Consider the following 15,871-nt stretch of genomic DNA (forward strand, 5'->3'; position numbering starts at 1 on the left):
GACAGGTCTAACCCTAGGCGAGACAAGCTCCCCAGGTATGTCCTGCCCTTGATGTGCCCTGAACAATTGTGGGTGATTGTAAGGGGCTAGGGGACTAGGGACGAAGCCGGTCGACCAAGGTCACTAGACGTACCTAATTTGAGGACCCCTAGGTGCTGTGCTGTGATCATGGGTGCTTCTTATTTTTCCATTCATTTCTTTTTCTTTTCTTTTCTTTTCTTTTCTTTTCTTTTCTTCTTCTTCTTCTTTTTTTTTTTTTCCTGAGTACAACCATTACAATATGTTGAGCATATCAGCCTTTCAATGGGTTGGAAAATGTCAAGCTTCGAAGGCTCAGAAAATGAATAGTACAATGATGATGGTGCCCTAGCCTCGTTGTTAGAGAAGCAGTTGGCGAAAGGGAAAGATACACTTGAGATATTGCAACCCTCCTTGCGGCACATGTGATGTGAGTACAATTGAGGTAAGGGCGGCCGTGAGCCAACTATAGAGCTTGACCTAGAAAGGAGGCGTGGCCCAGGAATGTTTTGTGGGCCATGCAACGTGGGCGGTTGGCAAGGGTGCTTTCGGCAGCGTGGCTTTGCCACGGCTCGTTGTGGGGTTGTGGGTGTTGCGGTGATTGGGCACTGAACATTTTCGCACAAGGACCTGTATTATCCTGCATCCACTCGCCGCTTCATGAGAGCATATGCATTGTGTATGCCACAATTATAATAAACTAGTGCAATGCAAGGAGACATCACTTATTTGAATTCTATGGTGTCGACTAGACATTTATCACTTGCGCTTGATTAGCTTTTTCTTTTGCTAAAGGCGTAGCATATATTAAACGCAGATATGATAAGTTCATACAAGTCAGGAACATGTCAACACTTAACAAGTCGGGAACACTTAACCAAAAAACAAAAAGTCCTGGCTAGTTATCATTTGATAAGCCCTTTATGCATTATGGGCTACTCGATTTGTACGAGGCGGGGCGAGTCTGGATGGCCGGGTGATTGGGGCTCTGCTGGTGTGGGGCTCCCGTGGGGGTGAGCAGGGAACATGTCGGCCGGGACATGAATGGTGTAGTCTCGGCCCGCTACCGTCTCCAGAATATCTCTAAATAATTCATTCAATTCTTCTCTTTCCCGAGCTGCCCTTGCCGCCTTTGAGCATCTGGGGCCCGAGCGGGAGCTGGGAGTGTGTACCACTAGTGCTGCCACCTGTTGTGTGTTTCGAGTCTCGACTTTCTTGACTCGAGGATTCTTCAGCCTTCGCCATGGGCAGTGTCGCTTAGGGCCTCGCTTCTTGGCATACCTCTTGATGGTGGGCACATAGCGCTCCGGTGGAGGGCGCGTGCCACATGCTCCCGCCTTCTGCGAAGAGCGTCTTTGCATGCTAGATCCCCATGATTCTCCATGCGTTCTGCCACAAAAGGAAACTTGCAAGACGCAGTCCAAGGGTTAGACCTTGATACCAGGTACAACTGTTGCATGGAAGGGATTTTAGTGTGGTTTATGAAGCACATATGACAAGAAGGGGGGGTGAGGCATGCAATGCTTTATCGTAAAGGGATGGCCCCCATGATGATGTTCGTGTTGCCTCCAGCCATTAGCCAATATTGGCTTATGCTAAGTTGTGTGGACCGATTGTCATGGAGTGGGATAGGGCACATCCTCAGAAGGGTAGACCAAAATAGGAAGAAGGTGTATAGAAAGGGACTGCACCCTATCTATAACATCAATGTTGTTGGTCAAGGCCTCCTATGGCGGTAATGTGGGTTGCATGCCCTTCATTGGAGGTGGGAATGGTCACACAGCTTTTAAATGTGTGATGAGAAGAGGGCTTGGGGAGCTTAGCCTGTCAGACCCAACTCTTCTGCCTACGCTTGACTATCATTGCTTGTGTGTGTTAATATTGTTTATACAAGGTGACACAAGAATCAATGTTTATTTATATACATATTTATGAATCCATGTCACTTCATGAGGATAAGAACCAAGTGTAGAACTCGGGGTTGTACCAGAGCGTGGCACACGTATCTAGTATTCGTGGCAGCTGACTTAATACTGATAGATATTTTGCCAAGTCGAGTAGCATGGAACCTTGACCGAGTCTACTGGCAATATGTAACTCCTCCTCAGTGAGAACCTTATCAATTAAAGGGCCTTGTAGCCTAGTTCCAGCTAAGTCCGTATCCCGAATGTCAGACAGCACTCGAAGGGAAGTCGGTGCCACATAGGTTGGGTCTCTTTGAGACTGCCATTTGGCCAATCGCTCTTCTGAGACCGTCATGACTTGAGCCCCTATTTTGGCCATTACAACGCGGCTTTCGCACCAACACTGCTCGAATTGACTCTGGCCTGCTGACAGTCGCTTTAGTAGCTCTATGTCTACGAGATTCGGTCGGCAGAGCGCTTCATTGAACGTGACGGTTAAGCGCAGTTCGTCAGCCTCCTCGTCAGGGATGAGTCGCATATGTTCATGTAGGAGTCTGTCATAGTGCCCGTTAAGATGTTCTTGTTCTTCCCATGATAGAGGAAAGGTCAAGTAATCTCCAAGCTGCTCCTTGGGGATTGTGCCCATGTCCGCAAGGACGTAGACACGCGCGACCACTTTGAGCTTAGCCTCCAACTCAGTTAAGCATTCTGCGACACTTCTATGTTCAATGAGGGCTTGCTTGGTTGCTATCTCATGTAAAGTTCTAAGAGTTTATTTAGGCTTTAGCATGGTTAGGGGCTCAGGCCTAGATGAGCAAGATTGGTCAACGCTAGGATTTCTTATGATCTTGGGGTTCTCACGTTTCTCCTGAGGTTTTGCTGCTATTTCGTCATGGTTCTTCTTGGATGTGACTGGTATAGATTTGTCACCCTGTTGTGATAGTGTTATATCCACTCTTGATTGATCAATGTGAGTTCTATTGTCAGTGGATAGAGTGTTGCAAGCAACTATTGATGGCAACTGTTGCTTTGGTTTGTCAGAGCACACAGATGTGTCTGAGGTTTCACCGCTATTAGGAGAGGTATCAGTGGGTTCATTGGTGGATGGACTCGATGCTTTATTCATTAGCTCTCTAGCGCCCTTCGTCTCAATGTTCTTGGGGTCCACAACCACCTATATCTGTTGTTGTTTTCTCTGCTTTCTCCTCTTTTTCTTGGTCAATGAAGGTGCCTCTCTCAACAACTCAGGACCCTGGGCTATATCGACCGTTGATGTGCTTGGTCGGGCCTCAGTATTTCCTTTCTCTAGTGTGTCCTTATGGGACATAGGCATGGTTTGCTAAATAGCCTTGCCCGGTTGTGAGGGCACAACTGCCGCTCTTTTCGGAGAGTCTAGCTTTTCAACCAACTCCCTTGCGTTTAACTCCTCCGTCCTAGGCTTTAGGAACTTTGAAAGTGCTGGAGTTGTCGAGGGATTTGGTTGTGACACCTCCTCCACAGGTAAACTACTAAGGATACGTTCCACAAGGGGCATTGTCACAGCCAAGGGCTGTGACTGTTGTGGTCCCTGATTGGAAGTAGTAGCAGCTAGTTTAGTGGGATAGCTACCCTTGGTGGATTGCGGTGTCAAGTCCCTAGGGTGATCAGAAGTGGTTGTGTCTTTTGTTGTCCTTTGAGCACTCATCTGTGTAGATCGAGAGCATGAGTTGATCTGGTCATATTAGGTTGCTCATGCACATCCTTGGGTCGAGAGCTACAGATGGAGCCATGTCCCACCTCTTGGACATTTTGAAGCTTAAATGGAGATAGAGATTGGAATTGAGAAGTTTCCCTTGACAACCGCTGTTGTGCTTCCTATGTCCGTTTGGAAAAAGAGAATGTAGGAGATCTAGGACTCTTAGGTGGACTTGGCACTCGCTGAATGATTTGCTCGAGGCTATTAGACGATTGTGCCATTTGCTTTGTTGAGCGATTAGCCTTGCTTTGAGCAATGTTGTGCCTATGATGCTTGTTCTCCCCTTGGGAAATCAAAGGCTCCTTGGGCACTAATGATTTTTGTGCCTGCTCAATGGCTACGTATGACATCTGTCTATTTAGCATGCTAGGCTGGGGCTCTTTCCTTAGAACAATCATGTCTGGTTCCTTGCCTTGAGACCTAGAGTTTCTCTTAGATTTCCTCGTGTGCAATGCTTTTGATGCACTCTAGCCTTCAACTGATAGAGGTGGTTTAGCAGGGGGTTTTGGTACCCAAATCCATTGGTTGCCTGCATAATACCCTTGAGCATGAAGCAATGCTTTGGATATCCATCGCGGCGTTGTGCTAGCTCTCCATCGATGCCTTTGCCTATAAGGCTTGGGCTTCTTTCGTGGTCTTCTATGGTTTTTGTGAGTCCAAACCCTGTCCTTGGCCTTGTCTCTTGACCTTCTTATTTCTGGCATGGCCTCACTCACTGGTTCTCGTTGTTCGACCTATGCTTGTATCAACTCTTCCAACAAGTCCTTGCCCTCATTTGTAGGCTTGCCTGTTATGTCATCACCTTCCTTTCCTTTCCCTTGAGGTTCGATGAGGTCACCCTTGCTAAAGGTGGTGACTATCCTCACACCCAGTAGTGTCAAGTGTATCCTCTGTGCCACATAGTCAGCCTCACTTTTGGTCGCCCTTTTGAAGGGTCTTCCTAGGAGGGTTTCTTTCCTGCAGCTAGCACTTTTTGGAGGAACATGAAATAGGATAGGCAAGCTTTCCATTTCAATTGTCGCAAGGATTTTGCACTTCCCTATGAGTGCTTGTGGGTGTCCCCCATAAGGGCTAAGAGTTGCGCTAGTCGGTGTGAGCTCCGGTTGACCTAGTAGAGTCCATGCTTCATAAGTCAAGATATTGAAATCTACTCCTTCATCAATGAGAGCATCAACACTATGCTCTCTTTCTGCGGTGAGTTTGACCCTAAGATAAATAGGTGGTACTATGTCTTCATCTTCCGGGTCCTGGCTTGTAAATTTAAGCCTTCTGATAGATGCCCTTGAGTTCTCGACTACACGACCAGATGTGGATTCTCCACTGCTATCTTGGATCGTCAGTGTAGTGCTATTCAAGGTACATCTCTCATCAAGAGTGTCACGTCTAGTCACCTTCGCATTTGTAGCTTGCTGAAGTTGCATTTTGCTCTGACTAGACACGGTTTGAACACAATGTCTTTGTGTTCTCGTGGTGTGGCCTTTTTGCCCTTGATGGCTAGATTGGCCCATTGATGTTCTAGGGTCTCTGTTTCTCTATGTTCGAGTATGGGCTTTTGGTTGCTCTATTGCAAGTGAGACTCCATGCTGGTGTAAAGCGATTACTTCACTAGGGTCCAGTTTGGAAGACCTGTCACTGCGTGCATTTCCTCTCCAACCTACTCGGGGGAGGTGCGGAGGGGGCCTCTGCGGGGGTCCGGGGGGGGGGGGGGGGGCAGTCCCCCTCGGCCCGCAGGGCCGTTACGGTAGATGCCATATGCAATTTGGAGGACCGTTTATAGCCTGATTTTGAACTATGTGCTCTAAGTTTCAGCCCAGTGATGGATCTGTGATGTGCCTTTAGCTCTACGTGGTCTTTGGGGTCAATTTTGGGGTTTAGATGCGTCAGAATTTGTATTTCTGGATACCTGTCCGATTTTGACAGTTTTTGGTTCGATTCTAAGATGTCCGATTTTCAGGAGTCCGATTATTAGAATCAAACGTCCGATTTTGGGTTGGTCCGATCGGCCTAGTGGTCTGATTTTGGTCACGTCCAATTCTAGGAGTTGGATCAAAAAGTGGTCTCATTTTCAAAGTGGTCCGATTCTTGGAATTGGATCGGACAAGGTGGTCCAATTCTGGCTGGTCCGATTTTGGACTGGTCTGATTCTGGGTGGTCCGAGTCCGATTCTGGGTGGTCCGAGTGTCCGAGTCGGACGGGTTGGTCCGATCGGATGACAGTCCTAATGTCCGAGTCTAAGCGTCCGAGTGGTTCGATTTCCAAAATCGGACGGGTTGGTCCGAGTGGTCCAAGTGCCACGTGGCACGTCCGATCAGGTGGTCCGATTCTGGGAATCGAAACCAGACTGGTCTGATTCACTCTCAGTCGGACGGTTCGATTCTGGGAGTCGGACGGTCTGACTCCAGAACTCGGGTGGTCCGATTCTGGAAATCGGACCATTGCGAGTTGGTCTGAGTGCGTCGGCGGCGGGCGTGATTCCCGCACATTTGGCCCCTCCTTACTGTCTGTTGTACGCAATTACCACCGACTTTCTAGATCTAATTAGAGCACTTGTTGGAAAACACCAGACTCACCTGGAGCAACACGAATCGCCGGCACCTAGAGATCGGGGTAGCGCTCCTTCGTCCTGTGAACCAGAAGTTCTCTCTCTCTCTCTCTCTCTCTCTCTCTCTCTCTCTCTCTCACAAGGCAACCCAAGGAATTGAGGTCTGTCGTGGCCTCATAGGCCTCTTAAGGTCCTTTCCCAGCACTGCAGAACCTCACAGCTAGTTCCCTGTCCCTGTCTCACCCAGAACTTGAATCTGGTCCCCTGTTTCCCTCTTTTAGCCTGTTATACAACAACAGAAAACCCTATTGTTTGTTTGTTTTTTTCTTTGTTTTTTTTCCTGTCCTAAATGCATCCAAATCACAACTAAGTACCTACACTACTCCATTCCACAACATAAATCTCAAGAAAGCAAAAAACCTACTTGCCAAGGAGATCGAATACCCTCTTCAACCCCCTCGCTTCCTACCTATCTACCTCAAGCACCGGTTCGGGGAAAACCCTACTCCAATGCTCGATTCGAAGCGCGCAAGCGCTCAAGGCTTGAATCTGTAGGTCCTGGCAACGGAACCAAAATGTGGGAGCTTTCACTCAACCGCCAAGACCCACAGACCGCTTATTGTTTCAAGCGTTCCAAGCCGAGCACTAATGGCTACCTCTCACATAACCGACGCGCCATCCATATCTACGGGTGTAGTGAGCTTACCTTGATGCCGTTCGAGTTACCTCCTCTCCCGCGCACTCCGGTAGCTCCACGATCCAAGTGCAAGCTTCAAGCAAGCTCCATTTTCAAGCTCCAAGCTCCAAGCTCCATTGCCGCAAGCAAGAGAAGAGAAGAGAAGAGAAGAGAAGAGAAGAGAAGAGAAGAGAAGAGAAGAGAAGAAGAGAGGAGAAGATGGAGAGTTTCTCCTCCTCGGTCCCTCACCCTCACACACTCACTCCCTCACACTCTTACACTCCCTCTCTCAAGCACAAGCTCAAGCAAGCAAGAAGAAGAAGAAGAAGAAGAGGAGGAGAGCTTCTCATTTACTTTTCAACTTATATACAAAACCCTAAATCCCTTTTGGGCGTTCATCCCCTTTTTCCCCTTTTTACATGGCCGGCCATAGCCTAGGCCCTTTTTCCCATTGTCATTCTATCTTCCTAGCTTCCTTTCCACCGCCCGTCTACATTTACAAATTGCATGGGTGAGAGTCCGGATGCGCCTTTCCCCTTTTGCCTTTGCCTTGGACTTTTAAGGTTGCCCTTGCACTTTTGGACTTTTCTCCTTTTCTTTCTTCAGTCAGGCTACCTTTTTTCCGCCTTTGCCCTGCGTCTTTTCCACTTCTCTTTGCTTTCTTCGTGTTGGGGTTAATAGAGAGACAACATTTGGATCCACACAACCTATTTCACTTGGCTGAAATGCAAATGCCTTTCCATGCCTAGTCAACATCCGCATAAAACAATTTCTTTCAGCAGTTAAAAGAAACCCTTCTACACCAACTTTCGATTTCTATAATGTTTCAGATGTAAACGAATGCTATATATCTTTAGGATCCCATAAACTTGGCTGCCTTGACACTTTTTCATACAAACACTCACTTTTTGGTGGAAGTGGCAAAGCAATTGGTTTCACCTTTTTGTCAACTGTCTTATACTTTGTGTCCACAAGTGCTTCAGCCCATTGTAATCCTTCTTGCTGAGCAAACAATGCTATAACATCATACATGTCCAAAGAAGATACTGACACAACTCTGTTTTCAGTCTCATTTTCTGCATGTATAGTTGCTGAAATTTTAGTCATAATGTCATTAATATTCAGCCCATAAAAGATGTGTGAAATGCCTTCATTTTTAGCTAACAATCCCAATGCTTTCAGTTCCTTAGTAGCTCATTTCATAGATATGCATTCAGCCTTGCACATAGCTTTCATAGGCTTAAACCAACATGAATTATTTGCTGTAAATTGAGAATTACCAATAGTAAATACAAGCTTCATTCCATCAAGAGGCAAGTACATCCTTTGAATAGCACTACTATAGCCCGGCATTACAACAGTGCTTAATGAAAATCCAAGTCTTTGAATTCCCTTGCATTTGGAGCCAAAGGAGACTCTCAAAGCGTATCACGATTTCTAGGATGATTAACACAAACAATAAGAAATTGGACTGCTTTCCTCCCATCCTTGCTTTTGACTCTTGCATAAGCAGAACCATGATCAAGCACCTTTGTTTCCATACGCACTCTTGTAATATAGGGCTGTCCCAAAATCACTACATATGAGGAATTATCTTGTATAAAGAAGTGTTGATCTTCTTGTACATCATCAATTGTAACTTTTATATTAGAACACGCAGCATAAAGCTCTCCTAAAGAATTATTCGTAGCCCTCATATGCCAACCACGATCAGTGTCTACAGGCCATGCACCATTTTCATATAATCCACGGTCAATGACATTTTTCTCTAGCCCATGGTCAAGTAAAGCAACACAAGGAGTTTCACGTTCCCCTATTTTCACTACCATTTTAGTGGTAGCCTTGGCCTAATGATTCTTTGTGTAATGACTTCGAGGAATAAATCTTAGAGTCTCTTCTCCATATTGTTGCAATTGCCTTACTTCACCATGCATATTGCTACAAGACAATGCATTTTCAACCACTTTCTTCTCTTTTCCACATGTTATCCACTGATTAGTAGCATCCTCCATAGATAATCCAATACTTACTTCATGCTCATATTCAGCTCGAATACCCAACAAACTAGTTTCCTCTTCAAATTGTAGCAATGCACTTGTGGTATCACCAAGAAACTAACGCTTCCTCTTAATTATATCAATGATATCATCATGATTCTCTATTGGAAATGCCAAGCACCTCTCCCAAGGTGAATTCCACCCAACTATTTAGAATCTTCTCTTCAAAAACCTTCTTAAGATCTCTAGTTGTCTCAATGTCAGATTGCAACTTATATCTTAGTTGCTTGCCCTTCTTTTTGCCCTCTTGTTTTCTATCCTGCTTTTGCTCCTGATTGACCTCTTCCATAACATGCTTGGGAGATGGCTGATTTGTAGCTTTAGGCTAATCCACACTTATTCTTGTCACTCTTTTGGATGTCCCTACATTATCTTCATCTCTCTTTTATTTCTCTTCCACAAGTACATCCATGTTTTGTACCTTTGCTAAATATGCATACACTGAATATGCATTTACCAATGATTCCCAACTAGTTATGTCACGAATGTCTTCTGCATGAGACATTTCACAATCAGTAACCTTTCTATTTTCAGATGCATGTAAAGCATATGTCCATATTTCAGCCTTTGGACGGCCATGCATTCTATCCAACTGTAGACCAAAAGTAGAAGCAAGTACCGCCGCATAAACATTTCAAATAACCAAATCTTCCAACAACTTCTGCATACCTCCCTTCCCAAAATTCAAAGAAAAAGTCAATCCTATTTCTTGTGCATGGATCTTGCCATCTTTCCAAAATATAAGCTGTCATACCAAGGACTCCTAACAGGCAGCACAATCCTTTCTCTCATGCTGCAAACTATCACACCATATAAATCTTTTTCCTGGCTTAGGGGCTGTTGTCCGTCCCCTTTTCTCTTGTCCTTTTTCATCCAATTTTGCAACCTTCAATTGAAGATCCTGCACCCCTTTGACCAATTCATCTAAGACATCTTCCCTAACAAAGGAAACAATAGCAAGCATAGCTGTAGGGTTAGCCATTGAAGTAGGTGGCTTACTGGATACATCAATTGTCTTGCCCATAATAATGGGCAAGCTAGAGACATGCAATCTTTCTCTTCTTCTATGTTTTTTCACAAGTGTAGTAACAACTTCCTTGACATGTCTCCACTCTGTTTTTAGACCTATCTCTATAGTCTGATCCTCTAGTAAATCATCAAGCTTCTCTTGAAGCTCAGGATCAGTTGCCTATAGAAACAATTCAATTTTTTGACTTGCAAGAGCTTGTTGTTCTGCAAGATCCAACTGCTCATATCGACTTTCAAATTCTCTTAACAATTATGTAGCCACAAGACCCTTATTGGGTTGTAAAACCCACTCCTGAAAAGTCTTACACGTAATCAAACTGGTATCTTCAATGTAAAATTCTTCCCTCAGTGTCTTCTTGAAAGCTACCTAGTCAATATCCTGCATCTATAATTCAGTAATCTGAGCTTTCAATTCATGTACAGTAACACGCAAAAAATACCGGCTCCATGCGAGTTGAGCCACTCCAAAGAATTCCATCGTTTGAGCATAGATATGTACATATGCGGATACATTCTTGCCATTGAATAACTTCACCTCATGCTCAACTGCTTGCAAAGCATTCATCATAACACTTTCTGTTTGAGCAGAAGCTTGTATCACCTATTGTTGTTGTTGTACATACATAAGCATATTCATATTTTGCACCAACTGTTGCAAAACATAACTGGAGATTGTGTTCGAAGGTTCTCCCATCCTATATTTCCTTCTTCTGACAACCTTTCAGGTTGGGTTCACCAATGTTGGAGGGGTTTTTATTGAAAGGTCGTATCCACCGCGGATCAGAGGTAGAAGGAAGTAGAGATAGGAGATGGAAGAGAAGATAAAGAATACACAAGAGGTGAACACAATAATGACAAAGAACAATGAATCAAATGAATATGTATTGAAAGAACCTGAAATCCTTTATCTGGCACTGCTCAGAAGCACTCTCTAGGCATTGGATCTCCTGGACCTCCTTTGTAGACCAAAAACATGGATAAAAAATAATAGCTCCTTCTCTGCTGCTCTGAACCCAAATCTAATGGCCCCCTTGACTTTGGAAGGGGGGTAAAACCCTAGGACGCCTGGTCACGGATCTCCCAGATCACTCCTTCTTCCTCTTCCAATTCAAAGTGCAGTTTTTAGCGTGTCAACAGTGATCGTGATGCACGTGATTTTGTCAATCTGTCTTTTCTATGAAAAATCTCATAACTAGCTAAAAAAGTAACTTGCTTTTTGCGATTTTTGCATGCCATCCTAATCTAAAAGCTTTCTTTTTTGGATTTTTTATAGTAAATAATATAAAAAATAGGCTAAAATTATCCAAAAATCTAGTATTTTTCGATAATCGATGCAACTCACAGTAGTACTAATGATTCAGATCACATTGACTCTCTTGATCAATAAGAAAGTTGGATGATGATGCATTCCATGCTTTTTCACACTGTGTCCACATAGCATCACAATAATGTCCGCATAGTTACTTCAGCAAGGGCTGCGTGACTCCTCCCAAGTTCACAAAACCACCAATAGAGAAACCTACCACCAAGTCTAAGGAGGGTGAGAGTGAAATTTTGGTGTTGAGAAGTGCTTAAAAATAGCTAAAAATTAGGAATATCAAGGGAAAAATATTCAACGTCGAAGGCGGCGGCTCAATCTAGGACAATTTTAAGCGTCAAAGTGCTTTAAAGGTGCTCGAGCGACACTTGTTGATTTTTCATAATTTTTCAGACTGTCGTGCGGGTTGACAAGAGTTACTGGCCAATGTGGGATGCCGAGCCGGACACCCAGGATTTTTCAGAGCTCAATTCGGAGTCCGGACGGGGAAATGGCCAAGAAACTGGTCAAGATGCGAAGAGGTGGACAAAATTTAGCCAAAATGGGAAAGTGACCCTTGGGAGCCCAAAATTTAAATGTAGCATGAAACTTTTCATGTATGGAAGAGAGAAAATCGTGGAGAGAAGGCGTGGCCTGTAGGCGCCGAAAAATGCGCTATGTGGATGGAGGGGCATCATGCTGCCTGCAAACAACCCATGCCAATGATCATTGCCCCTCATTCCCCCCTGGATGTTGATCCTTTCACCATCCTTCACTCCTCCAATGGTGGTCTCTATGAAGAATTCTGATTTCAGTCTTTCTCTCTCCTCCCTCTCTCTCCCCTAAAGGCAGATTCATGTGGTGAAGAAGAAGAAGAAGAATGGATGACGAATGCTTGTCCAATGAAGACCGGATTGCTTCGTGGTTCAAGAGGAAGGAAGATTGCTGATTGTGGACTATCATGAGCATTAATGGTGGCTGGAAATCAGTCCCGAGATATGGCAAATAAAAACCTGCAACCCGCAAAGAACGGTAATCTCATTTTTACAAAGGAAATTGATGTTTTATGCAAGTTGCTTCATGAACACTTGTTCCCATGAGATGATTATGCATTATAATGTTGTTTGCAATGTCTTCCAACTGTTTGAAATTAGAAAATCAGAAAATCGTAAGTGTTGTGAATGAAATTAATGGTGTAAAACCCGTAAAACACGCGAAATATGGGGAAATTTGGTGTTTTTGAGATATAAATGGAAAATATAGTAAGACACACCAACTAAATTTGTGTTTTTGCTACAAATGAACCTAAGGGCCATAGCCCACAACTCATTTTGAATTTTTAGTTATTTAATATTGCAAAAAAATACAAGAAAAATAGGGAAAAAATGGATTTTGAGTGCCGAAAATTAAGGAAAAATGAGAACCATGTTTTTGGATGTATGGGGGGACTGAAGTATGAGGTTTAGCCTCAGTTCAGCCCTACCTTTATGTTTTATTGAGTTTTTATTGCTTTTCATACAATAAAAATGTGGAAAATGAACCCTAAACCTATGCGCCATGCACAACCTAAATGGGTGAGGGGGTAGAGTGTATAAAAGGTGTTTAAATACTGAATGAAATGATGATAAGCTTGCTGGTTTTTATGCATATCATATAGATCTGTCGTTAATTTAAAAATTAAGAACCTAGTAGCACGAGGTTTTCTCGGTGCTAGGTTCATGCAACGCAGTATACGAGCGATAGTCGGAAATCATTGAAAGAAATTTTTTCCACATATGCACCAATGCTGATTTTCTTAATTGTTTGAGCACGTGGACATTCACAATTTGCATGAAGCATGAATGATAAAAGGTATCAGACAATACCTCTTGCATGCATGGCAATTGCTTTCTAGAAGATCGTGACCAACGTTGAGTGAGTAAGGTTGTTCTAAGCTGTAGGCTAGGCGTTGGGTCTAAGGGGAAGTAAAATGAGGTATGGTACATTCCTGGATACGATCAATTGGTACCTTGAGTGGAAATGTGTGCGATATTGTGTTATATATGTTTAGGGACGCATCAAGGGGCCAATCCCCAAGGTGTAGGAGAGTCACAGTGAGGTAGCGGCAATCAGCCCGTGGGAGGACCTCCTATACTTGTACTTCATGCTATTTGGCAATGTGCTGGGACTCCCTCTGAGGAGTGTTAATTGGGTTAGAGTTGAACTACGAGACGTGATACAAACGCAAGATGTTTAGGCAGTGTATGATGTATGTCTCATTAACACTCCTGGTCCGCGAGGCTGTGGGGTTGTTGAGCGCATGATAGAGATCCGGCTAGTGCATGAGCCAGTGCCGGCCCGTTTTAGGTCCCATCATTAGTACATTTGTTGGGAGCTGCTTAGAAGTGGCGGTCCTTGAATCCTGATTGTCTAGGGACCAGCTAGCAGTTTATGCCAAAGGATACTGAGATTGACCCGTTATTCATCGATAAGCATCGTCTAGCCGAAATCCAAAAGCAAGAGAGAGACGAAAGAGCTAGACGACGTGCTGAAATTTTTAGGAGGTATTCCCCTAAGCGTAGCGGTGCTGAACCCTTACGAGGGAGTGGATCTAGTGGTCCTGGTGCCACAAGCAGTAAGTTAGGAGAAGGTGGAAGCTCTAGTGCTCCCCTTTCTTCCATAAGGCAGTCTACATCAAGTTCACCGTTCCCTATTTCTAGTACAAATCCAATTTCCATCATGGCGCAGCCCATTGCAATTCCTACAAGAACGATGGATTTGCCGGCTCTAGGTTACCCGCTACCCATTTTTAATGGGCTAGTTGAGGAAGATGCGGAACTCCACATCAAGGAGTTTCAAAAGCTGATGTTTAACTATCGCATCCAAGAAGAAGGACATTTAATGATGTTCTTCAACATGACTCTCAAAGGAAGAGCTGCCATATGGTATCATGGCTTAGAAGTCGGAACCATATTGAATATTGATTCATTTTATGGAGCTTTTCGAAGGGATTTTGCCCCTAAAAGGCGTGGGCAATATTGGTTGCGTGTACTCAACGTGACTCGCCAAGAACCACACGAGGATATTCGTGCTTATGCGAAGAAACTAAAAGAGGTTTTCCGTAAGTTGGACACCTCTATTCCTATCCCCGCGGCTGCCCAATGGCAATATTTTCTGCATGGCTTGGACTTTAATATCCAGTTGCAGTTGAATAGTGTCCCTTTGGGGGATATAGATACTGCCATTACACGAGCACAAGAAGTGGAATCCTGACTACAAGCAGTCTATGCCTCTCGAGGCAATCTGAATATAGGTCTAGCATTGGGAAATAATATGGCGATGGCCAATGGCAGTGGTAGCCAAGGGATAGAGATGGCTAATCCTAATGGGAGAGGGAACATGATGCAGAATGTGCCTTTACTACCAGCTCCCCCTAGCATGTCGATGCCTACGGGTAGTCAAATGGCTCCAAATGGTGGAAGCCAGGCAGTTAATCCTAATACCATTCCTGTGGTTCAACAACTAGTGCCTAATCGAATTGTTAGGCCGATGGAACGATAGGGTAATGATCAAGGCTACGAGTCGAGCGCTTCCAATGTTCTTGGTGAGGTTAAGGACATGATGAAGCATTATACTGACATGATTACAGAGCAGTATCGAGAAATAGCCGTTGATGTCAACTTTCTTAAAAAACAACAAAATTTGATAGGAAATAGATACCCAGATGAGGGTGCACCTTCGAGGTTTAACTGCAAATGGTGTGGTGGGCAACATTATCCACGAAACTGCCCAAATGTCAAGTGCGACATCTGTGGAAAATCTGGCCATTTAGCAGCCACTTGTTGGAGTAATATTAGTTCTCTCCAACGAGGTAGTCGGCACAACGAGGGCCTGTTAATCATCGTGTGCAAGGAAATGATTCCCAGCGAGAAGACGAACCTAAACAAATACTCCAACGACTAAAGACTACAGTGGAGGAGCTGCCTAGTGGTAGTGGGGTTAGTTTGATTGAGGCTGTGTACGTTAATGATGCTAAAACCTCTAATCTGCGAGCTGTCCTTACAAGAGGTCAAAAGGGTAGAGAGGCCGACAAGGATAAGCCTGTCGACGGAAACCCTAAATAGGGCAACAAAGGAACACAAGTTCTGGATCCTGCCATGAAAGGGGGACCTCTGAAGCCCATGGAGAGTAAAGCCGATGTTAAGAAGGATAAGGAACCACTGAGGAAGAAGGTGAAAGTTAAAAAAGAGGCAATAAAGCCGGTTCAAGGACCTAAAGAGCGGATGGTTTGACGTGAAAAGCGAACTCTGCCGAACTATCATGAGTTCGATTTGGCGAGCTCTCTTTGCGAAGTCAAGCTGGATGTGAATCTTTTACAGCTTATTAAGCTTTCCCCAGGAGTACGCAAGGAATTTAGAAAGATCCTGCGTACCGGGTATATCGTGGAACCTTTGGGTATTGCATGAGTTGGTGATGACTGGTTCGAGCATGCTGAGAAGCATTGCCCAAGGGTTGAAGCCTATGTCGATGGGATATTAGTAGATTATGCCGTTGTTGACACGAGATCATCTGTTAACATTATGAGTTCTGAACTGATGGAAAGGTTGGGTCTTGCGATCCAGAAAGATACCTCC

This window comes from Lygodium microphyllum, chromosome 9, assembly GCF_053477565.2.
Source record: "Lygodium microphyllum isolate KBCC chromosome 9, Lygodium_microphyllum_v1.1.10, whole genome shotgun sequence".
NCBI lineage: Eukaryota > Viridiplantae > Streptophyta > Polypodiopsida > Schizaeales > Lygodiaceae > Lygodium > Lygodium microphyllum.